Here is a 24,302-nt window from a genome sequence, read left to right as displayed (position 1 = left end):
TCTTGTAGCAGGTTCAGCAATTGCTTTGTTGAGGTCATGAGAAAAAAGTGCGAGAAAGGCGAAGCATTTTCGCACTTCATGACAGCGAAAATGTTTTAACTCCCCATATGGTTTCGTTTGCCACCCTTCGCGTATTAATAGTATGAACGTTATTGTTCTGAGCTTTCACTGCGTAATGAAGCTCGAACTGAATTTGGGTGCCTTTTCTCACATGTGTTTATTTTTCCCATGCCCTATACAGTGTCATTTGTGGTAAAAAGTACTCATTGAAATGAGAATGCACATGTGCATTCAATTTCAATGATGCCTGTAGTTATGCTGCAGAAAAATAATTTGATGTGTTCAATACATTGACTTTCATTTTCTGCATGGTGGTTCACAAGTAAAGTGTGCTACTATGCAGTGGCATTACAAGCTAGTATTTCAACAACCAGAGAAAATTTATGTGTACAGCTGCAACTGTGCACATTAAACATGAAACACAGCATTGAAATAATGCACAGCACTGTGAAACCTATACTAAAGCCACTGTGTACTCCTAAACTTCTAGAAGCAGTCTGAAAAGGTATGGTCATGTATATTAATTATCATGCACTAAACTAGGTCTGTGGATGTAAAACCTGCCACGTGGCAATGCTAGAAGGGTGGATTTATGGATCATTCTTAAAGAGGGGAGGGGGGGGGGCTGTCTGATATGAAACATGTATTCCTTGGAATTTTTTTTTTGAGAAATAGGGGCTCGGCACGGTTTTCCTATGTAAAATTTCAGTCTTTTGGATGGGGATGACATCCCCCCCCCATAAATCCTTCCCTGCCGTGCTACTATAGCCACTGTCGGCACTCTCTCTTTCTGTCACCTCTATGAGTGGCTCTTGAAGTTGTGGATCAAATGTCATTGTTGGCGCAGTCATCATTATGAATATGTTATGATGCTAAGTTTTGCATTCAGGGTCAAGAACTCAGACTTCTTAGTATATTTGCCAATCCTCGCTGCTGCATGCATGAGAAAGCTTTCCTGGCATGGCCAGCCACACGAAAACTTGTTATGAAGAAAAATACAGTGTTCGAGACCAAAAACAAAATACTCCATGATTCTTTTTGTGCTCACTGCTGCAGCAGAAGACGTTGTTGAAACAGCCAGCTTCCCAAACATATACAATATAGAGATTGCAATATTCATCAACAAGAGCAGCATTAAAAGGCAGGTTGAACACTAAGCTGTGGTGTTACCGTGCATGAAAGCATTGTTCACGACTTAGCCAAAAGCATGGACATGCACGCTCATTCAGCATAATACTGAGAGGGTTGTGCTATCCGCCGGAGAGCGTGATTGAAGTATGGCCAGTATACGGACCACTTTTATGCGAGCACAGCATGCAAACATCCCAACATGAAAAACCTTGCTCAGAGATCTCAGGCATGAAGTTCTAAATTCATTCTAACAAATAAAGATTTTTTTACAACCTCATGAGCATGTTTGACAGCTGTCCATTCGAAAATCATGATGCTCTCATGTACAAAGGGTACATGAGATGATGCTCTCATGATGCTCTCATGTGCAGAGGGCCATTTAAATATAAGCCTCGTGCCAGCAAGCTGGACATCGAAAGCTTCCAGGGTAGCCATGTTCTAAAGCTTTTCAGGAAGCTTAAATTTAAAGGGAGTACTTTACATCGCATTAAAGTGGGATAGTTCTTTCAGAAGTATCATGAAATGCACAGTGCAATCCAAGGCACACAGCATAAAAAAAGAATGAAAGATGTTACATGGCACAGAGTAATAGGTTCTATTTTAGTGGCACCTTGTGTAACAGTTTATATAACAAAGAACAAAAAAGCATGCTCTTCAAAGTATATATATGCAAGATTTGGTATTGTTTTCTTCTGCTATATTTTGGCAGCAGCTGTGTATTTATACACAATTTCACTGAACTACATTTTTTTGTCCTTCACCTTATCTGGTGACATTAACCTTCTAGCCCTGCTATTAACATGTGCGAGTGTAGGATGAACCGGATGTAAGTGTACCAGTATATTTCGCAAAGTGCAGCCTGGAAGGAACCCAGGGACACACATCTCCGTCTTCGCAAAACGACGCAGGCAAAAGCGGCAAAAAACACGGCGTACCATGGTGGGCCACCGTAATAAGTTCCTTCCCGCGCTTACCACAGTTGCGATAAGTGCCTTCGCCGAATGCTACTTGATTATGGCCGTGCAAGGCCGGACTGTTTCGTTCGAACGTGAGAGCGGGGACGGCGCGGAGACGACGCGGCAAAGAGCAATAAATGGAAGCAGCTGGATGTCTCGCACGAACGCTTCCGGCGTCTCCCGTACATGAACAACGGCCAGAAGTCAAGCGCCACTCACACTGGAGTCTCTCTAGTCTGGCTCCTTCGCGTGGTTTAAAACGCGCGCGAGAAGAAACGTAAACAAGAGCAGAAATAAAAATAAAGAAAAGTGTGCCCGAACAATATGGCGCCAAGCTCGATTTCGGCTTCAAAAAATGTCACGTGACGGCCTCTTCTTTTTTTTTCCTTCTTCCATGATTTAGAACAAATAATGAAATAAACGAATCTGTTGCCCACGAGGTAGCGGCACTCGAGACGCAGGCAGGCACTAGTACCGACTGCACTGGCTAGATGGCGCTAGAGGGAGCTCCTGGATAAAGCCCCTCAACCTATCTTTTCAACCTATCTTTTTTCAAGCAAGGGGAATTGATTAAACAGACATTACCGGGACTAATATATGCGGACGATATAGTGATAATGGCTGACAACAAGGAAGACCTGCAGAAGTTGTTAGACATATGCAGTACAGAGGGAGATAGATTAGGCTTCAAGTATAGTAAGGAAAAATCTGCAGTCATGACATTTAATGAAGAGGGCGGCGAGCATAGAATACAGGAGTTCGTGCTAAAGGTAGTGAATGAGTACAAGTATCTTGGGGTGTGGATAAATAACAGTGTTGAGTATCTGACAGAGCATGAAAAATATGTAATGAATAAAGCTAGTAGGAATGCAGCTGTCATGAAAAATAGGGCACTGTGGAATTACAATAGGTATGAGGTGGTAAGAGGGATCTGGAAAGGGGTGATGGTCCCTAGCCTGACCTTCGGGAATGCGGTCCTGTGTATGAGGCCAGATGTTCAAGCAAGGCTGGAAATTAGGCAACGGGGAGTAGGGAGGTTAGCTTTGGGAGCACATGGCAATACACCAAATCAGGGGGTACAGGGTGATATGGGATGGGCGTCTTTCGAGAGCAGAGAGGCTAGCAGTAAGATAGCATTTGAGGAACGATTGAGAAGGATGGAGGAAAAGCGGTGGGCTAGGAAAGTTTTCAGATACCTGTATATAAAGAATGTTGACACGAAATGGAGAAAGCGAACTAGAAAATTGACAAGCAAATATCTGGACAGCAGTAAGGGGGCAAATCAGCAATTATCGGTTAAGAAAAAGGTTAAAGGAACAGAGAGAGCTTTGTGGAAAACAGGGATGCTGACGAAATCGGCACTAGAAACATACCGGACCTTTAAACAGGAAATTGTCAAAGAAAATATCTATGATAATTGTAGGGGAAGTTCTTTGTTGTTTGAGGCCAGGACTGGAGTTTTGCGGACTAAGAAGTATAGAGTCAGGTACCAGGAGATAGACACTTTGTGCATTGCGTGCGGAGAGGAGGAGGAAACGGCTGAACACTTGATACTTTTCTGTAAAGGGCTTCACCCTACAGTGGAAGGCAGCGGGGCTGACTTACCCAAGGCATTGGGGTTTAGGAATAGTGAAGGGAAAGTGGATTTTAAGAGGTTAGAAGTAACCAAGCGAAGGTTATCTGATTGGTGGCTAAAAGCAAGACAGGAGTAAAATTTCACAAGACATGGCTAGGTGGCTTGAGTCACCGCCCGATGTAAAGGGTTCAGCCGTATCCATCCATCCATCCATCCATCCATCCATCCTCAAAGTCCATTGAGGGGCTTTACTCCTGGAACACTACGCCAGTCAAAAACCCCTTGATAATATTATCAAGGGACATTACGCCAGTCTAGTATTCCTGTATATGCTCCCGCGGCTAATACAGGAACACTACGCCAGTTTAAAGCCCCTTAATTCATTGAGGGGCTTTACGCCAGTCGCCTTTGCTGTTCCACGGCAGGACTCGAGGGAGGCGCGCGCTCTTTCGTACGGCCTCCGGAACACTCCGGACCACGGTGCTCTGGACTGAGCGCGCGGACAATGGGGGCTCGTCTATGCGAGTCGCACTCTCCGCCGCCGCTAGGCGCGCGGGGATTGTACCGTTCGGTGACCACTCGCATCTGTGGCGGCTGGTGGTACGCGACCGGTTTCGCACTATCGAGCGCTGAATAACGACAATCGGCGCCTCGGAAAAAAAACACACACACACACAAGCATGCACGTTATGGAGATATTACAGAGGATAATTGTTCAAATAACGCAGGCTGTTAAAAATTAACGACAAGACACCCTTCCATTTCAGGAATCAAAACGGCTAGAGGGCAGGTATTGCGGGGATCAATGCACAATTTATACTGTGATCAATTTTGTTCTCCTGTCGCGCATACTTAGTAGTGGATAACCACAGGTGATGGTTCCGGCCAAAGTAAACAAGCTCTGTAAGTACGCATGCAAGAATATAGCTGGTTGTTGACTCTAATCAATAGAAGTCTTGGGCTCTTAGTGAATCGCATTCTCGAAGAAAGGGTACTGCAAATGATGGTTCATGACGGAGTGGGTGTAAGCCCGCTATAATTGGTGTATGGACACTCATCCTGGCGAAATTTTAGCTTCCTCCCCAGCTGAATCACATGTACGACCTATCTCAAAATGTATGCAGCGTCGAAAGCTATTAACAATGAATGCTGTAGAAAGCAATGAATTCAAGTTGCATATGTGGCGTACGTGAGACTGCAACGTAAAATGTATGTAGGTGTATGCTATCAACCACCACGGATTTAACCGAACTTGAATTTCCTATCTCCTCCTCGTATATTCAGTTTGCAGTCCTATTCGGTTAAATCGGCGATTCCCTAAACGCGATACTGATTTTTTTCTAAATCCTGATGAGATTACTATATAAGAACAGTGTATATTTCCGTATTTTCTCGAAATCTGTTAAACAGCCCCTTCAATATTTTCTTACCTTCAATATTTCCATAAATTAGTACGTTATCTTTTTCCAATATTCAAAATTTTTGTTCGACAATGTTGGACATTGTTGGGATTCAGGTAGCAGCATCCCACCGCTGCCACCAGTTGTTGGGATTCAGGTAACGTGACTGGGCCGGAGAAGAGACGAGGACGATCGGAGGAAGAAAACTTTATACAAGGACTATTTACATTATGTACAAGTACGGGCAACCGAGAGTGCTTCTCAGTAAAGAGAGCTTCTTGGCAGTCGGGAGTCTCTGGTATCTCTCAAGAAGGGGCTCTCCTGGTATCAAACCAGGAACTCCTTAAATACTCTTCGTATTCCCCAGATCCCTAGTTGGGGAATACAGTTCGAAGAATGATGTCCAATCACACGATGGCACTGATGGTACCACCCACGGCAGGGCGGTCCTGATGTTTCTTCGCAGCTCGGTCGAGGAAAAGGGAGCAAGACCCGGTCACGTTGTCGTCCCCGCGGCCTCCAGGTGGCCGCGCACGTGCGTCCGGACCGCGCCCATGTTGACCCGGAGGGCACCTGCATGACATAGGAATGCAGGCTGTCTCCCAGCAGGTGTCGAAAGAGCTTGTACTGGTGACCGGAACGCGGAAGCTCTGTCGAAGGTGCGGCGCTCGGGCAATTGTTCAAATCCAGCGTCACTGAAGGGGACCACACTGATATCGCACTTCGTCGTGGCGAGGACCGGAACGAATACGCTTATGGTCGTCGCTGGCATTCCTGTTGAACACGTGGCGACGCTATCGTCGCTGCTTCCGGCATTCCTGTTCGAACACGTGGGGACGCTATTGTCGTCGTTCCCTCTGGCAGTCCTGCACTCACGTCTCCCCCAGGGGGCTCACCCACCCTCGCGGTAGTCTTCAGGGAATCCTCCCCATGCCCCACTTCGCCGAATTCCACAGCAGGAAGGAAGCGCGAGCACAACAGCATGGATATTCGTGCATAATGTTAACATAATTGTACATTCAAGGAAGAAACGACGGGTGGGGGCTGCGAAACTGATTCCAGCTACGTGCGTTATTGCCTTTTTCTGTAAGACAAATAATTTATTGAGGTTTGTTTTTGATGTTGTTCCCGAAAACCAGATGGCAGTAGTTTAGTTAGTAATTTTCATATTTTTATGCCTCCGAGGAACGCGCTTATACGCTTTTATTATCCCAAGTAAAGCCCCTTGATATTAAAAGTGGCGACACTCTCCTCCACTCCCGCGTTTTCCTCCTCGATTATCCTCGCCCGCCGGCTGTGCGCGCTGCGCACGCCACGCTTCGCAGGCAATGGCGCGCTCTCCGGCCCGATGTGCTCGCTGGCACACATGAGCGCGCCGAAGTGCGCGCGCTTTTTTTACGCTCTATAATTAAACGCAACCACTAGAAAAGGATGCGACAGGCGTGACTATACCACGAGCCACATTTATCGCCTTCTCTTTCGAGCGATGAAAGCACAAAACGTGAGCGCTTGCAGCATGAACAATCAAAGCACACTCCGTCCTACTCAATACGGCAGTTTTTATTAGCCTAAGGTTTGTGTTGCTTTTGTATATTGAATACTTGTCAGCACACTGGCGCTCTGCTATATGTGGATTTGACCTAGCGCTACATTTTCGCGGAAATACTTTTTATGACGTTGTTCTTTTTCAATCGAGCGAGGTAATGATTGCGGTGATTTAGGTAAATATGTTTCACGAGTGAGTGAGTGGCTGCCAAAATGCTGCGAAATTTTCTTTTAAGCGCGTTATGCATTTTTTTAGCAGGTTTCAGGCCGAAAATTTTAAGCTTGGCTCGTCGGAGTGGTTCACACGCTGCGGCTTCATTCCCTGGTCATTACAAATATCACGGCTGCTTGAAAGAGAAGAATTTTATTTTCTAGTGTTTTTCGTTAACTTTATTAACTAATGTGCAGAAGTGAGCTGGGCCAAGGGTTTGGCTTAGAATAATGGGGTGATTCCTGGTGCCAACAGAAGAGTTTATTAAGTGACGGAAAGGTGGGGTATTCTCTTGATGACTCATCTACGCTAATCCCTAGAATTCATTCAAAGAATGCTTCAGATGCCGTGCTGAATCAATATTCAGCACTTTAAAGCGCGGTCAGAAATGATGTATTCATTCCGTGACTAAGTGCGTCTCAGGGAAACGATTCTTAATATATATTATAAACTGCGGAGTTAAAGAATCTGATGTTATTTGACAATACCATTAATTGCAGTTATCATAACAATTTCCCCTGCGACAAGTTAAATCTCGCTCGAAAAGGCACCTTTTCTGTGGCTCGCTCTTTGGGTGGCATTAGACCTCGGAATCGCGGTAGAGTTGCGCGCAGTCGCGACGGTGGAACGAGGGTCTTAATTGCTCGAAGCATTAACATCATTTATCGTCCCTAGACGGGAGACGGTATAAGGCCGTTAAAGCTGCCACGCTAAAGGTCTGGTGCACACGGGATATAGACTGCCGTACACGCTACGAAAATCAACGTGTCTTCTATTTTGCACCAAGTCAGAAGCATGCGTATTTACTAGCAAAAAATAAATAATAATAACCTCGACGATGCAAACGTTTTTCTCGGGAACCCACACTCAGATTAAGAAATTAAAATGTCTATAAGAGGCGTAACCCGCACGCCAACCGACGCGAATAGAACAGACAGAGCAATGCTATCACATGGAAAGATTAGCGTCAGAAACGACGCACAATGATCAGCGAATTAAGCAAGATTATCAGCTTCCTGATCATCTCGCAAGAAGTTTTAAGTATGCACACAATTTTCGGTGCAACGAAATACACAGTACTTCGCCGAGGACGGTGTGCTTTATCGGAACAAAGTCCTTAAGGGCGATGTTGTGGATACACTTTTCTCTTCGGCTGATGTCATTTTTTTCTCGAGCAATCGCGAACAGCACGACGCCATTTACACTCCGGCTTGTGCACTGAAATGCACCGCAACCGGACATAACACGGCACTAAAAGTAGAGTTGGAATAGTCAGCGCCTAACTCAACGGAGCTGGACCAGCAGCAGAGGCAGACAGCCTGCGCATGGCGCCGACGAAAAACAAAAACACAAGAAAACGATTCTTTCCCGTGCGTTGCCTGGACGACGGCCGGAGGGGCCAATCATCGTTCAGAAAAGCGCCGAGCGGAGTGTAGGGCGAGGAGGATGTGCGAGAGTTCGCGGCGCGGCGGCAAAGTTCACAGAAATGCGCTACTTGCAATATCAAGGGGCTTTAATCGAAACGAGCTTAAAGCGCCACCATTTGCCAACGACAACGCTCAAACTCGCCGAAAACAGCGACGCAGCAACGCAGGCGGCCAGCTTTTCCCCTCCAGTATTCCACGGCAGCGCCGCGCGCGGCCGACCGCGTTTTTTGCTTCAGCGCTTCCCATCCAAACCCTTTTCGCTCTTGCCACTAGACAGCCTTCTAGAACACTGTAATCCATCCATCCATCCATCCATCCATCCATCCATCCATCCATCCATCCATCCATCCATCCATCCATCCACCCATCCATCCATCCATCCATCCATCCATCCATCCATCCATCCATCGTCTAACGCTTTCTTTGTGGGAGCATACACAGGAACACTACGCCAGTCTAGGGTGCCTTGAGGCACCCTACGGCAGTCATTGGCCAGCGCAATATAGAGGAGATTAATTCAGACGCATTGAGCAGAAGCCTTCTAGAACACCGTACCCCTTGATAGAAGCACTAGACACCCCCCCCCCCCCCCCCGGACAAAAAAAAAAAAAAAAACCTCCCCCACCCCCAACCCCCTAAGACCTCCTGTGCCCCCCCCCCCCCCCCCTCCAATGGACCCCTGGCTGCTTCCCCGATTAGCCTCAGAGTCATGAGGGAAAAAACTGGAAATTGGTTTTTGGGGAAAGGAAAATGGCGCAGAATCAGTCTCACATCTCAGCCAACACCTGAACCGCGCCATAATGATTTATGGGGGTTTAACGTCCCAAAGCGACTTAGGCTATAAGGGACGCCGTAGTGAAGGCCTCCGGAAGTTTCGACCACCTGGAGTTCTTTAACATGCACTGACATCGCACAGTACACGGGCCTCTAGACTTTCGCCTCCATCGAAATTCGACTGCTGCGGCCGGGATCGAGCCCGTGTCTTTCGGACCATGCAGCAGCCGAGTGCCGTAAGCACTGATCCACCGCGGCGGCCCAGAAAACCGCGCCATAAGGGAAGGGACAGAGGAGGGACTGAAAGAGAGAGAGAAAAACTTCTATTTAGGGGATAAATTCACAGGAGCCGGGCGGTCGGGGCCCCTTGTCCAGTGCTCCGCTGGCGGCAGCTGACTTGCGGGCTAGCTGGATTATCCCGGCTTTCTGAAAGAAGAAAGAAAGAGGTGCCGTAGTGGAGGGCTCCGGAATAATTTGGACCACCTGGGGATGTTTAGCGTGCTCTGAGATTGCACAGCACATGGCCGGCGCCTTTGCGTTTCGCCTCCAACGAAACGCGGCCGCCGCGGTTAGGTTCGAACCCGGGTACTCTGGATCAGTAGCCAAGCGCCCTAACCACTGAGCCATCGCGGGGGGCGTTTTTTTTCTTTATTGCCTGTTTTGACAGTTTAAAACAGATCACAAACAAATGTTCAGCGCTGCACCCTCAAATATCAAAAGCCTACAGGTGTTTCACTCAAGTGAGCAAATCAAAACTGTTTCAAGGAACACAACTCTCCCTTCAAATCGATAACTTCATCTCCAAAACATAGCTCCCTAATTGTACACTTCACGCAGCTTCAATACGTTTTCTTTGAAGTAATCTCGGACAGACCGCGCATCTTTATCGTAGTGTCGTACAGCCATCCTGCTTCGCCACCTACTGTGCAGGCCAAGAAGGAAAAATACATCGTATTTATAAAAATCCAGCTAAACGTCCAGGAATCCAATCCCACACGGAGTCAATGATAAGTCTTTCTTTATTGTCCGCTGGAGCACGTCCCAAAGGGGTAACGCGCATCCCAGCAATCAATAAAAACGTGTTCTATTGACTCTGGTTTGTGACACAAGCAGTCAGCACCTCATGCTAAAGACAATCCCTTCTCCTTCATCCATGTTTTCAACGTACCAGTGTGCAGCAAAAAAAAAAAAAACGTCTTCACACCCGCTGGTACCACCATTTTCCGTACTATATTTAAAACCTTTCCTCCTTGGCCTCGACTATACAGAGATCGATACATTTGCTCGGGGAAGACACAGCCAAAAAATCATAGCAATTTATTAAGCATAATATCTTAAAGGTATTCCAAAGTGAAGCGAGCATTTTGAATCCGGAAAGCAAAGAGTCACTTAGAATAGGTATTTTACCACCGTCGTTTTCTCGTGCACATACAGTACTTATATCGAAAACTGAAATCCTGCTAAGCTTAAGCAAGTAACTGGTTACCGGTTGATAACGCTGATATTAATGTTGATTATAAAATTTTTATTAAAGTATTAGCCAAACTTTTACAGCCAGTTATGGACATCTTGATTGCCCCCCATCAGACATGTGGAATTCAAGGGCGTTCCATATTCATGATTTTTCATGTCACTCGGAGTATACTGGAATGCTGTGAAGCTGACTTTAGGCGAGTCGCAATGTTGCAAATTGATTTAGAGAAGGCCTTTGACCGTGTATGTCACGACATTCTGTTTAAATTCCTCGAACATGTCTGTGTTGGAGAAGCACTTTTAAAAGGGATTAAAATGACTTATAGTAACTGTACCAGGTACGAATCTGGTTGCTAACCGAGAGCTCACACATAGAATTGCTGTTAGAGCATCCATGCGACAAGGCTAGCGGCCCATTGTCACCGCTACTTTTCGCTCTGTAGCCAGAGCCACTTTGCCATAATGTAATAAATAACAGCTGTATTCGCGGTTTTGAACTGGAAGCATGTGAAATTTAAGTATTGGCTTATGCCGATGATGCGGCAATTTTCTGTGGCGACCACAGCAGCATAGAACATCCAACGTCGGTTGTTCGCAGGTGTTGTAATGAGGACAATAGCGCTGTTAATCTGGACAAATGTGCGGGCCGTGGGCATAAGAAATGGGCATCAGCGCCTTTGTTCCATGCAAGTGTAAAATGGTCACATGTCCCTTCCAAATACCTAGGTGTTCCTCTCGATAGGTATCGAGACAACGATGAGCTTAGAATAAGAAATTTCAGGAACTGTCCACGCGTACACAGAATTGGTCTGGGAAGGAACTGCCTATATTCGCGTACGCGAACATATCAAAAGTGTGCGATTTGTTGCAGGTCCTTTCGTGCTCTCGACTTAGCATTCAAAAGTTTCATCGTCTTTTCGCAGTTTTTGTTTGGCAGTCCTCGTGGGAGGAGACCAAACGTGATAATTTACTTCTGCGTTTGAGAAAAGGGGGTCTTTCCTTGTCACACTCGTACCTGAGGCAGGTGGTGTCAAGATTTATGTTTCTTCGAGATCAACGCGACCCTTTCCTGCGGACTTTAATTCAAGTGAGGCTTTCTACGGCTTTGCCACACAATGTTATTTCCACTGTAGACGGGATGCGATACGCAGTGCAAGTAGATTTTTGAAAGAACTCAACGCGGTGGGCCAATTTTCATTTTCAAACGCACAAAGGCACCCGTGTGCTGTGCGCTGTCAGAGCACATTAAAGATCCCCTCGGAGTCGAAATTTTTCCGGAGCCCTCCAATACAGCACCTCTTTCTTTCCTTCTTTCTTTCTTTCTTTCTTTCTTCCTTTCTTCCTTTCTTTCTTTCCTTCTTTCTTTCTTTCTTTCTTTCTTTCTTCCTTTCTTCCTTTCTTTCTTTCTTCCTTTTTTCTTTCCCTCTTTTTTTCTTTCTTTCTTCTCTCAGGGCCTCCTTTATCCCTTCGCTTACTCCACAGTTCATGTGTCCGCCTAGATGCGAAATACCCGCCGTGGTGGCTTAGTGGTTAAGGCGCTCGTCTACTGATCCGGAGTTCCCGGGTTCGAACCCGACCGCGGCGGCTGCGTTTCTGTGAAGGCAAAACGCTAAGGCACCCGTGTGCTGTGCGATGTCAGTGCACGTTAAAGATCCCCAGGTGGTCGAGATTATTCCGGAGCCCTCCACTACGGCAGCTCTTGCTTCCTTTCTTCTTTCACTCCCTCCTTTATCCCTTCCCTTACGGCGCGGTTCAGGTGTCTCTGGCTATTCGTACTTTCCCCTCGTGATCAGAGAATGGAATCGCCTTGATCCCTCAATCATAACTGCAACCACATTATCTCAGTTCACGTCATGGATAGAATCATTATCAATTAACGAATAAAGCAGTTTCACTGACATACTCAGCCGCCTCTCATCACTTCATTAGATTGTTAATTAATTGTGAAGAAAGTCTTATTTTTTCCGCTGCTGTGTTCCCATGTGCTCTAATTGAATTCCTTATGACAATGCTCTACCCGACTCCTAGACTTGTATTTTTCTTTTTCCTTGCTAATGTTTACCTTTTCTTGTATTTTTCTTGTTCCTTTCTGTTCACGTGTGTTTGATTTGTATTCCAAAGTGCACGGCTCAAATTTTTATCATGTTTGTCATTTTTGTTCGCCCACCTGCTATGGTCCCTGATGGGACTGGCAGTATTGTAAATAAATAAATATATGAGACAGATACTGCGCCATTTCCTTTCCCCAAAAACCAATTTCAATTTAAATGGCAATGCGCGCGTAAGTTGTAAATGCGGGCACAAGGTACGCGCAGGGTTGCAATTATGGGGGTGAGTGAAGCCTGCATGTATGAATCCCCGTCGCGTTACCATTACCGCATGAGCGGATTGCGGGCAATGAAGGTATTGTAAGTATACGAATACTTTGCCATTTGCGAGCGAGCCGGATGGTTCGAGCTTTCCGACTAGCGCTCCCAGCAGTTCCTCGCCTCTTCGCTACTGCGGTACAGGCGTGTGTTGGTAGCAAAACACGCAGATATCTTGCGGTAGAAATTGCCCGTATTAACTGCGGCTTACTCGAGAGTCGGGACATCAGCTGCTTGAACGTTTTTTTCTTGCTGCGGGATTTTCGTCGGAAGTAAAATCGTGTTCGACTGTGATGGCATGGTCGTCCGTGAACCAATTTGCGACAAAACTTTGCAATATTGCAGGCGAGCCTGATCGTCTGAAGCGATGTCGTGGGAAACTATACGTATTTGGACCATTTCTCTCAAAGAGGCTTAAAAACGTGTCACATCGCAATCGCGTACTGCTCGTTCGATTGCTAAATGGTCTCACAAAGGTCTAAGATCACTGCCCCAAAATAACAGAAGGCTGCTTCCTCTGAAAGTTATGCTGACCCCAAGATTTCAGAACGACGATGCGATTCTTGTTGTGAATTCTCGATCGGGCCAGGCTGCAGTACAAGCTGCTAACAACCGTCCGTAATAATACTGGGATAATCACATATTTCAAATATAGTTAAGATCACATACTTAAAATTTTTAGTCAGTTGCTCAAATAGCACATTACAGTTTTTTGCATTGCTGACAGGAAAAAAATAATTGCACTTGCAGCCTTTGTCATTAATTTTCACAGCATTTGCCATTGTAATATATGTAAACGGCCTCCTACCTGGCTCCCCATTGACCGGTAATGCAAAAGACATGCTTATATATTCAATGCATATGTATAAGGTGCGTGCGTGCGTGCGTGCGCGTGTGCGTGTGCGTGCGTGCGTGCGTGCGTGCGTGCGTGCGTGCGTGCGTGTGTGTGTGTGTGTGTGTGTGTGTGTGTGTGTGTGTGTGTGTGTGTGTGTGTGTGTGTGTGTGTGTGTGTGTGTGTGTGTGTGTGTGTGTGTGTGTGTGTGTGTGTGTGTGTGTGTGTGTGTGTGTGTGTGTGTGTGTGTGTGTGTGTGTGTGTGTGTGTGTGTGTGCGTGCGTGCGTGCGTGCGTGTGTGTGTGAATTGTGCATGCATTAAAATTCACACTTTAGCACACTGCTGTCAAACACAAATGTAAATGAGAAGTTATCATGTCTTGAAACCATTCGGAGCAGGTAAAATCAGTTGTAATTAATGCAGTTCTGCATTTCACAGAACAGTGACAATGCAACAATAGTTATCTATTCTTCTCCTGTTTTTCAGGCCATTATGAAAGCAAAAATAGAAATAGCATTGTGTGGCTGCAAAGGGGCTTAGACGTGCATCACTCGGCTAAGGTGCATGACTTTGTTCGGTGCATTGACAACGGGCCATCAGGTTGTCCTTTAGCATTGTTTCCTGAGCTCATATGGCGGTTCCTCAAGCCAGAATGCAGCGTTGAAACAAGTATGGGAAGTTCTGCTGAAGGCCATACTTCATTGTTGCCAAATACAAAACAAAGCTGGCTTGTATACTCTGTACAACTCCAAACATTTCTCAAACGTCTCTGTGAATGAAAAACAAATGGGGTACCTTTGTAGTGCATAAAAGTCTATACATGCCATTCTGATCAATATAAACATAATGAGACGTGGGAGCCAGTAAACTGGATTACAGGTAGAAGAAATGTAAAAACCAATTTGGAGGGTTTACATAGGGCAACGTCCCCTGGCTCTAAGGCTGGGAAAGAATACTTCATATAGTCATGAAAACAGGACACGATGGCCAAGTTATCTGGTTATCTCGAGCAAACACTAATACCTCAAACAGAAATTTTTAAATTGGATTTTCAGTATGAGCACTATGCTGTTGCACAGTAAAATGAAATTAAAAATAATCCCTTTAAATATGTGACAGGTATGCATGCATATGTTCCCTGATACAACTTTAAAGCAACGTTAAAAGTTGTTTTCACTCATCAGTAAAATGTAGAATGATTGAATGAAAGGTAACCAGTTCCCAAGCTAGCAAGCAAAAGTGAGCAATGCCAACTGTTATCTGACGTTCGTACCACTTAACATATGTCGAACTTTATAGTGTGGTATTAGTTGCTGACTATCAACATCTTCAGCAAAAAATACCATCCCGTCTGGTTTTCAATTTGGAAAGAAATTAACAGAGGGATCAGTAGGCATCACAAACTTGGAAAGACCGATTTGAAGTTATGCCGAAGAATGCCGAATAAAAACAGAAAAGCGGTGATTGCTTTTGTCTTTACTGGCATCTCTTTGCTGAACCTTGAAGTTGATGGCTTTTGTGCTTAAGTTGAGCCAACAGCCCAGTTGCCAGTATCCAGAATGTATAAAAGTGACATGCATAAGAATGCATTCTCACTGAGCCACGTTATGAAGTCGGTGTGTTGCTTAGCAGAAGAGATGACAAGAGAGAAGCACCATGGAGAGTCCGACACAGATAGGCCCGACACAGATAGGCACAATAACGCATGCTTAGCTTAGCAGTTCACGAGTTAAACTAGCTAGACCTAGCTCGTGCACAGGTGCAAGTTAGCCTAAATGCAACCGTAGCGTGCGAGAAAACTGTTGTGTGAATCTGCCCCGATATTACTTGAAATAGATTGTGAGGGAATTTCTTATGCATACGAGAGCATTGTATTGGTTCGCCGACACGAGCGAGCAACTGAACAGTTCATTGCGCCAATTTATTTGAGCATTTATTATAAATAAACGGTCCTAAATGACAATACTTTAGTGGTGAGCTTTGGCATGGTGTGCCAAGTAGGAACTTGAGGAGTTTATAGTTTGCGAATAAGGGTGTAATTAACCATTCGCGTCCACGCACAGCTATACGGCTACAAAGGAAAGCTTTGTAGCCTTATGGTTGCACTTGGGTGGATGCTAATGTGTAATTACTAAATAGAAATCATCTACATCTAGAGCGATTCCCGTAAAACACTAAACCAACACTGTTCCCACTTCGAGCTCACCCTACCATGTACTAGCCGTCCCTGTTAGCTCAGTTGGGAGAGCTACTGTTCCGTTGAGACAGTGGTCAGACCATGCTACATTGTGGGCCATATTAATGGTTGATTATTTGAACTTGTATACAGTTAGCATACATTTCTCGGTAAAGCCTGATAAGTAGGCAAAATATATTTATACTGGCAATAAAAAATATTAGTGCATTCTTAGGGACATTAACAAGCATGCCATTTTAGAGCATTCAAAATGTTTTGGAGGACTGAAGAACTGAAATGGTGGTATTGATTGTAAGCTGGCAGATCCCATATAGGCGTAAGTGAATGCATGTGACAAAACACTAAAGAGAAGGTCATAATGTGAGTAATAAAAAGCTGAGGCCCAAGGACAATGCCCTGGGAGTCATCAGAGATTGCAGGAAAAAGTAGGATGCGTAAGAATTGGCGAGGGAAATCTGTGTGATGTGCACACGAAATCGTCGGGATATTTGAACTCGGTGCGTCGACAGTGGGGCGTCGGACAGCGTAGCGCCACGCGTGCCGGCACAGCGTTGCGCGTGTGCACGTGCGAATGGTGTTTGCGAGGCGACGACGATGAAGATCGCGGCGAGCACGGTGAGCGGAGAGCTGACGTCTCAGAAAACCGAGGTGTAAAGAGAGACAGCGCAGCGGAGGTCGGGTTATTCAAGCGTGGAGGTGGCAGCCGTCGGACGTTGGGTCCGTGCTGCCGTGACCTCCCTTGGATCACCAACACAAGCCTCCTGCGTTCCTTGCCAGTTTGGAGGTGGCAGCCGATGGACTGAGGGCAGGGACCCCGTAAGTTTTTGAGAGGGGGGGGGGGCAAATATTGTATTTGTAATGCTGTGTTTATTATTTATTGTTTATTATTTGTGACTTATTATTTATTTACATTACTTTTTCTTGTTTAATTAGTGTAATTGGAATGACAGCAATTTTAATGTTTAACTCATTGTAGACGCATTAAATTTTACTGATTTGCAACTTCAGTTATTCTGCACTGAAACACATTTAAAATATGGTTGGAAATTTCAGAAGTACTGAGAACCTGCGCAGACCGCACAAATAACTAAAGGGGTTCGAAAGCTGCGAAAAATCATTTTTAATATTTCTGCATTTACTCCCGCAGTGAAGGAAATGTGATCTGACATATTCATACAAGACAAGAAAGTATGCAAGTATACGTAACCACTAGGTACAAAGCTATTATTACAGATTGACAAGCTTCATGGCTGACATGAAAATAGGGCGTTAGGCAGGAGAAGTTGTCAAATGAGGCCGAAGGTTGCTGTTCGTTAAGCCTTTCTAGACACTAACTCTTTCATAACGGTATCCAAGTTGATGTCCGCAGCTCTTTTCTTGTGCACGTGGAGGAGGAGAAGGTGAGTCAGCCTCCCCTGCGTCATTAGATTGCGCAGAAATGGTTTTGCTCGCCTAAGAACACTGAAAGATCGCTCTCCTGAAGCAGCTGACGCAGGCCCAGAGAACACGAGTAGCAAGTACCGGACAACCTGGTCCATTATCTCACGCATGTCTGCAGAGTTCACCTGCAGAATCTGCAAAATGCGTTCACTTGCGGCCGCACCCTCGTCACGCAGGAGCTTTGGGAGAACAAGTTGCGCTAAAAGCCTGCTGATGTCAAACTCTGCAGCGTGGGCGCCTAAAATCTCATTTAGGTCATTTGCCGCGAAGTTTCGATCTTCTCGGGTCCTCTTGGTTCTCGGATCTTTCCGATCACTCGACGGCAGAAAGTATTGTCACGTGGTGGTGACGGCAGTCGAAGCAGCGATGAAGACGGACGAAAGGGTCTCCTAAAAGAACTGTTTATTGGGCTGACTTGCACCCAAAATGGACTGAATCACTCGGCGGCGGCGTAGCGACAAGCGTGCTCGGCGGTCGTCGAACAGAATGCCGGCCGCTGTCGGCCGTGCTCAATTTAAAGCTGATAGCGAACTTTCGAGATAAAGAGCGCAAAGTTACTAAAACATTCCGGAACAACGTAGAACCAGCTCTGCCTGGCTGCGATCAATCCAGATAAATCTAGTCGCGTCTTGCGTAGCAAACAAAGCGATAAAATGATGTGGCGGCATATTTGAAAAACGAACAAACTGCAAATATTCGCGGCATTACTCCCCTCTCAAAGAAGCATCGACCCGATACATTAAAACAAATAATGCGACTAGTAAGGAAAAAAACGGATCTTGCGAAAATAGAGCATGGAAACGCAGCGGCCTTTAGCGCGCATAATACGGCTTCAGACGGACTACATAGACTTCTGGTCGTACGCGGCGTCGCTGGGATGCAGTCATTGCGTCAGGGATGACTTCATAATCCAGTTCCCCCAGCCGACGAAAACCTTGTATGGGCCGAAATAACGGCGCAAAAGCTTTTCACTCAATCCACGGCGGCGAATGGGCGTCCACACCCAGACTTGCTCTCCAGGCTTGTATTCCGCATTGCGTCTTCGTAGGTTGTAGCGTCTGGCGTCGGACCGCTGCTGATCTTTGATCCGTAATCGGGCAAGCCTTCGAGCTTCTTCTGCGCGTTGAAACTAGGCGGCAACGTCGACGTTCTCTTCTTCTGTAACGTTGGGCAGCATGGCGTCTAGCGTGGTCGTGGAATCCCTGCTATGGAGGAGCCTAAAAGGCGTCATCTTGGTGGTCTCCTGCACTGCGGTATTGTAGGCGAAGACGACGTAAGGCAGGATGACATCCCAGGTTTTGTGTTCGGCATCGACATACATAGCGAGCATATCGGCGATGGTTTTGTTCAGGCGCTCGGTCAGTCCGTTGGTCTGCGGATGGTATGCAGTTGTCCTCCGGTGGCTGGTTTGGCTGTAGCGCAGGATGGCTTGCGTTAGTTCCGCCGTGAATGCTGTTCCTCTGTCCGTGATGAGCACATTGGGGGCGCCGTGTTGAAGAAGAATGCACTCCACGAAAAATTTGGCGACTTCTGCTGCTGTTCCGTTCGGTAGGGCTTTCGCCTCGGCGTAGCGGGTCAGGTAGTCGGTCGCTATGATGATCCACTTATTTCCAGATGTTGACGTTGGAAAAGGGCCAAGCAAGTCCATGCCAATCTGCTGAAAGAGCCTTGAAGGAGGTTCAATAGGGCTCAGAAATCCTGCTGGTCGTGTGGGAGGAGTCTTTCGTCGCTGACAATTTCGGCAGGTTTTCACATAGTGTGTGACATCGGCAGACAGTCGGGGCCAGTAATATTTGTCTTGAATGCGGCGGAGGGTGCGAGTAAACCCGAGATGTCCAGCTGTCGGCTCGTCGTGTGAAGCCTGTAGAACTTCTTCGCGGAGACAAGTAGGTACAACAAGGAGGTAGGCTGTTTTGTTCGCTGTAAAGTTCTTCTTCACAAGGACCTCATTCTGCACACAGAAGGAAGACAGTCCCCGCTTGAATGAAGCGGGGGGGGGGGGGGGTGAAGAATCCTTGCCTTCCAGGTACTCGATGAGGCCTTTTAGGTCAGGGTCCGAGCGTTGCTGCTGAGCAAAATAGCTGGGGCTGATGGGTCCAAGGAAGGCGTCCCCATCATCGTCCGGCAGCGGTGCATCTACAGGGGCTCGTGAGAGACAATCGGCGTCAGAGTGCTTGCGTCCGGACTTGTAAACGACGGCGACGTCAAACTCCTGGAGACGCAGACTCCATCGAGCGAGTCGGCCAGAGGGGCCCTTCAAATTGGCAAGCCAGCAGAGCGCGTGGTGGTCGCTGACCACCTTGAACGGCCGTCCGTAGAGGTAGGGGCGGAATTTTGACGTAGCCCAGATGATGGCAAGGCACTCCTCAGTTGTGGAATAGTTAGCCTCGGCCTTGGAAAGGGAACGGCTAGCGTATGCGATGATTTTCTCCAGCCTGTCGCTTTTTTGAACGAGAACGGCGCCTAGTCCCATGCTGCTTGCGTCGGTATGAACTTCAGTATCGGCGTTTTCATCAAAATGCGCAAGGATGGGTGGGGACTGTAATCGACGCTGAAGGTCCTTGAAGGCTTCTGCTTACGGCGCTTCCCATTTAAACGGCACGTCGGCTTTCGTCAGCTGGGTCAGGGGCTCGGCGATGCGCGAAAAGTTTTTCACAAATCATCGGTAGTATGCGCACAGTCCGAGAAATCTGCGCACTGCTTTCTTATCGGCCGGTGGTGGCAACTGTTCAATAGCAGCTGTTTTCTGTGGGTCTGGGCGAACTCCTTCCTTGCTAACAATGTGGCCTAGAAACAGCAGCTATTCTTAAGCAAAGTGGCATTTCTCTGCTTTCAAGGTTAGGCCAGACGAGTTGATTGCGTCTAGTACTGTTAGAAGTTATCTGAGGTGCTCTTTAAAGTTCGATGCGGAGACAACGACGTCATCTAAATATACCAGACAAATTTGCCACTTCAGGCCTGCCAGCACTGTATCCATTACTCGCTTAAACGTCGCTGGTGCGGAACAGAGACCAAATGGCATCACCTTGAACTCAAACAGCCCATACGGAGTGATGAATGCTGTCTTCTCGCGACCTCTTTCGTCGACCTCAATTTGCCAGTAGCCGCTCTTGAGGTCCATCGATGAGAAATATTTGGCGTTGCAGAGGTGGTCCAGTGTGTCGTCGATGCGGGAGAGGGGATAGACTTTCTTCTTTGTTATGTTGTTCAAGCGGCGGTAATTCACTCAGAATCGAAGTGCGCCGTCTTTCTTTCTCACTAGAACAACCGTTGCCGCCCATGGGCTGTTTGAAGGCTGGATGACGTCGTCGCGAAGCATTTCTTCTACAAGGTCACGGATGGCTTATCATTCTCGCAGTGACACACGGTAGGGGCTTTGACGGAGAGGTCAGACGTGTTGATCCGTTATAATGCGATGCTTGGCAATTGGCGTCTGTCGCACCTTCGGCGATGTCGAAAAACACTCACTGTAGCTTTGAAGCAGATTGCGAATCCGGTCTTGTCTGTTCCGGTGCAAGGCTGGGTTAATGTCGAAAGTGGGCGAGTTCTCTTAGTCAGGCGAATCTTCTGCGGAGGGATCGGAGAGGGCGAAGGAGTCTCGTACGTCCGATATTTCGTCGAAGAAAGCAATCGTCGTTCCTCTGTTAATGTGCCGGTATTCTTCGCGGAAGTTAGCAGTACTGCAGCCTGGCCATTGCGCAAATGTGCGATGCCTCTTGCGATGCTGATTCCTCGGTCTAGGAGCAACTGCATGTTGCCCTTGATGATGGCTTCAGCGTTAATGGCTTTCGTGGCGCCTACGGTCAGGATAACGCTTGATCGGGGTGGGACGCTCACTTCTTCCTCCAGGACACTCAGGGCAACGTGATTTTCCCGAGTTTTCATCGAAGCGATGGCTTCGTCCGTCGAAAGCGTGATCAGCTTGGATCGCAGGTCGATGATCGCCTGATGCTCATTAAGGAAATCCATACCCAAGATCACTTCGCGGGAGCATTGCGGTAGCACAAAAAAGGTCGCAGGATAGGTATGTCCTTTGACAGACACTCGCGCTGTGCATCGTCTTGATGACGTAGTGAGGTGGCCCCCTGCCAAATGATAATGCCTCACAAGTAAATATATCAGATCTTTCACAAGTTGTCCAGAGATTGCCAGCTGCTGCTCCTGGTCCTGTTGGTGTTACTACAAAGATGCTCAAGATTCTCTTTGAAGAGTCTCCCAACTCCTTATTTCACCTAATAAACTACTCTCTCAAACACGCTTGGATACCTCCTGAGTGGAAGCGGTCCAAGTTGATCCCTTTACTTAAAAATCAGGGTGGAGGCTATGAATTGGATATTAGGCCAATTTCTTTAACATCAAACGTGGTAAAGTTGATAGAAAGGGTGTTACTAATTCGGGTGACAGCCATTGTGAACCGCAAAACTATACTCAGCCCGTGCCAACTCGGTTTCCGGCCACGGTGTTCGATATGGAATGTACATGCTGATCTTGAGAGCAGAATTCTCCTTGCTCGTCGTCAACGCCTGGTCGCGGCTTTGGTTACGTTAGACGTCGCCAAAGCTTACTACAGTGTAGAACACTCCGTTCTGATACATAGAATACAGTCTCTTCAATTTCCAGATTATATAGTTGCATGGATATCTGCATTTCTTTATAACAGATAATTCTTTTGCGTCCATAATGGTGTTCATTCAGAGAGGTACAGACAAACGTGAGGTGTACCGCAAGGAGCTGTTCTTTCTCCTTTGCTCTTTAATATTCTGATGAGCTCAATTCCTTTCCACCGCCATGTACGCACTTACGTCTATGCGGACGACATTGCGTTTTTTGCTGCTGCGCCGGATATACATTGCCTGTATGGTCTGTTGCAGTCATATTTGAATACACTTGAGCACTGGTTGAGCGCATTACACCTGAAGTTAAATGTTGGCAAGTGGGCCACCCTTGTTTTCCCTCTATACACTCCTGTAGTGGTCTCTCTCACTTTTCAGTTAAAAATAATACCGCCGGTTCAATCCCTAAAATACCTAGGGGTCATTTATGACAACAAACTCACCTGGCGACCTCACATTGACCATGTCGCGGCGAAAGGGGCTCGTGCCGTGGGCATGTTACGGAGATTATGTCATCACCGGTACGGCATGCGCAGAGATGCGCTATTAATGATCTACACTGTGTATTTTAGGCCAATTTTAGAATTTGGATCAGTGTTGTTTTCAGGCTCGGCTACATATAAACCTCGTCCTCTCGTCCTTTTAGGGAGGGAAGCACTTCGCATGTGCCTCGGCCTTCCAAAATTTGTGGCTATCAATGTGCTGTACCTTGAAGCCCGCATTCCGCCTCTCTTATCAAGACTTCAATTTTTAACGGTGCAAACTTACCTCAAGATCTACGAATCCCATTTCCACCGTTCCCAAAGCATTTTCTGTTGTCTGCCGACCTCCTTTTTTTGGCGTCCCCTGGTCTCGTTTCAATTCCCCTCAGGTAGTGTTTGTGCAAATATTACTTCAGCCTTTAGATGTAAACATTTATGATATCCTTCCTGCGCTTCGCAATGGGCCCACTATCCACATTGTTTTCAAGGACATATTCCCAAAAAATGCAAAACTTTTGCCACCGGGTATTCTAAACGTTCTTCTAGAAGATCATCTCAGGACCCTACCTACAGATATAGCAATAACCACTGACGCATCGCAATGCAATGCAAAAGCAGGTGTGGGAATATTTTGCTCGCATTTAGACTGGTGCTTTTCACTGCGCCTTCCAGATTTCACCCGTATTTTTCAAGCAGAGTTTCTTAGCAGTTGCACTTGCTCTACGCAAGCTAGACCCCTCTATTGCACCAGTTGCAGTAATTACTGATTCTTTATCTTTGTGTTCGTCCCTCGCTGCACATGTTGACGGTCCCATTTTAACAACTTTCTTATCCCTACTTCCTCCGCATTTGAGCCTTATTCATTTTCTATGGGTTTCCGGTAACAGCAGTGTGACAGTAAATAACATTGCTGACAATCTCGTAAAAGCTTCCCTCAGCGGCCCCGTGTTGCCTATCATCCTGGCTACAGCCTATATTACAGCATCTAGATTTCGGCGACGTGCGTTTTTAAGCACGCAAGACACAACACTTTTAACATCGGCGGATTATGAGCACCTTAAATATTATTGGAACAGGAAAATTTGTTGCTCTCGGCAGCTTGAAGTTTCACTGATGAGGCTGCGCTGCCGCATCCCCCCTCTAAATTTCTATTTACACAAGTCGGGTTTGGCGCTCTCTCCCCTTTGTGCATTTTGCCGTGAGCCTGAATCTATTGAACATTTTTGGCTGTATTGTCGCCGATTCAACTCACTGAGAAAAAGGTTGCTGGAGGAGCCCTTGCAGCATCTTGGCCTTAGTTTGAGCAGCCCGCTCTTGCTATCATTTGGCGCCACCACATTTGGGTTCAGCCACAGATCTGTTCGCACCGCTGTTCAAAATTTCCTGATAGAATCTCACCGACTGCCTTGCTAAGTGTTCCAACCTTTTCTTTCCTATCATTAATATTTATTCTCTCTCTTTATTATTATTCTTAAAATTTTAAAATCAAAGCACTCATCCCTTTCCTGTTCATGACGAAAAATTCACCGGTGTTGCGTCCCCACGTGCTTTTCCTTTTTGTTAACTGCGTTCAGGTGAATAGCCACCCGATTCTTGGCCGATTCCCCAGTGTGGGTATGTGACATCTTTGGATAGGCTAACAACAACAACAACAACACTCACAACTCACAAGACCACAGGCCAATGCAAAACTACCCGACTGGACCAAATTTAGGAACAGTTACACCAATCCTCAATCGATAATGGACCAAGGATACTCAACGTGGTCCCAACACCTAGTATCCCACTTGAAATCAGTCGAGCAAAATGTTCAACTCT

This window comes from Amblyomma americanum, chromosome 4, assembly GCF_052857255.1.
Source record: "Amblyomma americanum isolate KBUSLIRL-KWMA chromosome 4, ASM5285725v1, whole genome shotgun sequence".
NCBI classification, from domain to species: Eukaryota; Metazoa; Arthropoda; class Arachnida; order Ixodida; family Ixodidae; genus Amblyomma; species Amblyomma americanum.
This window is presented reverse-complemented; position numbering follows the sequence as displayed.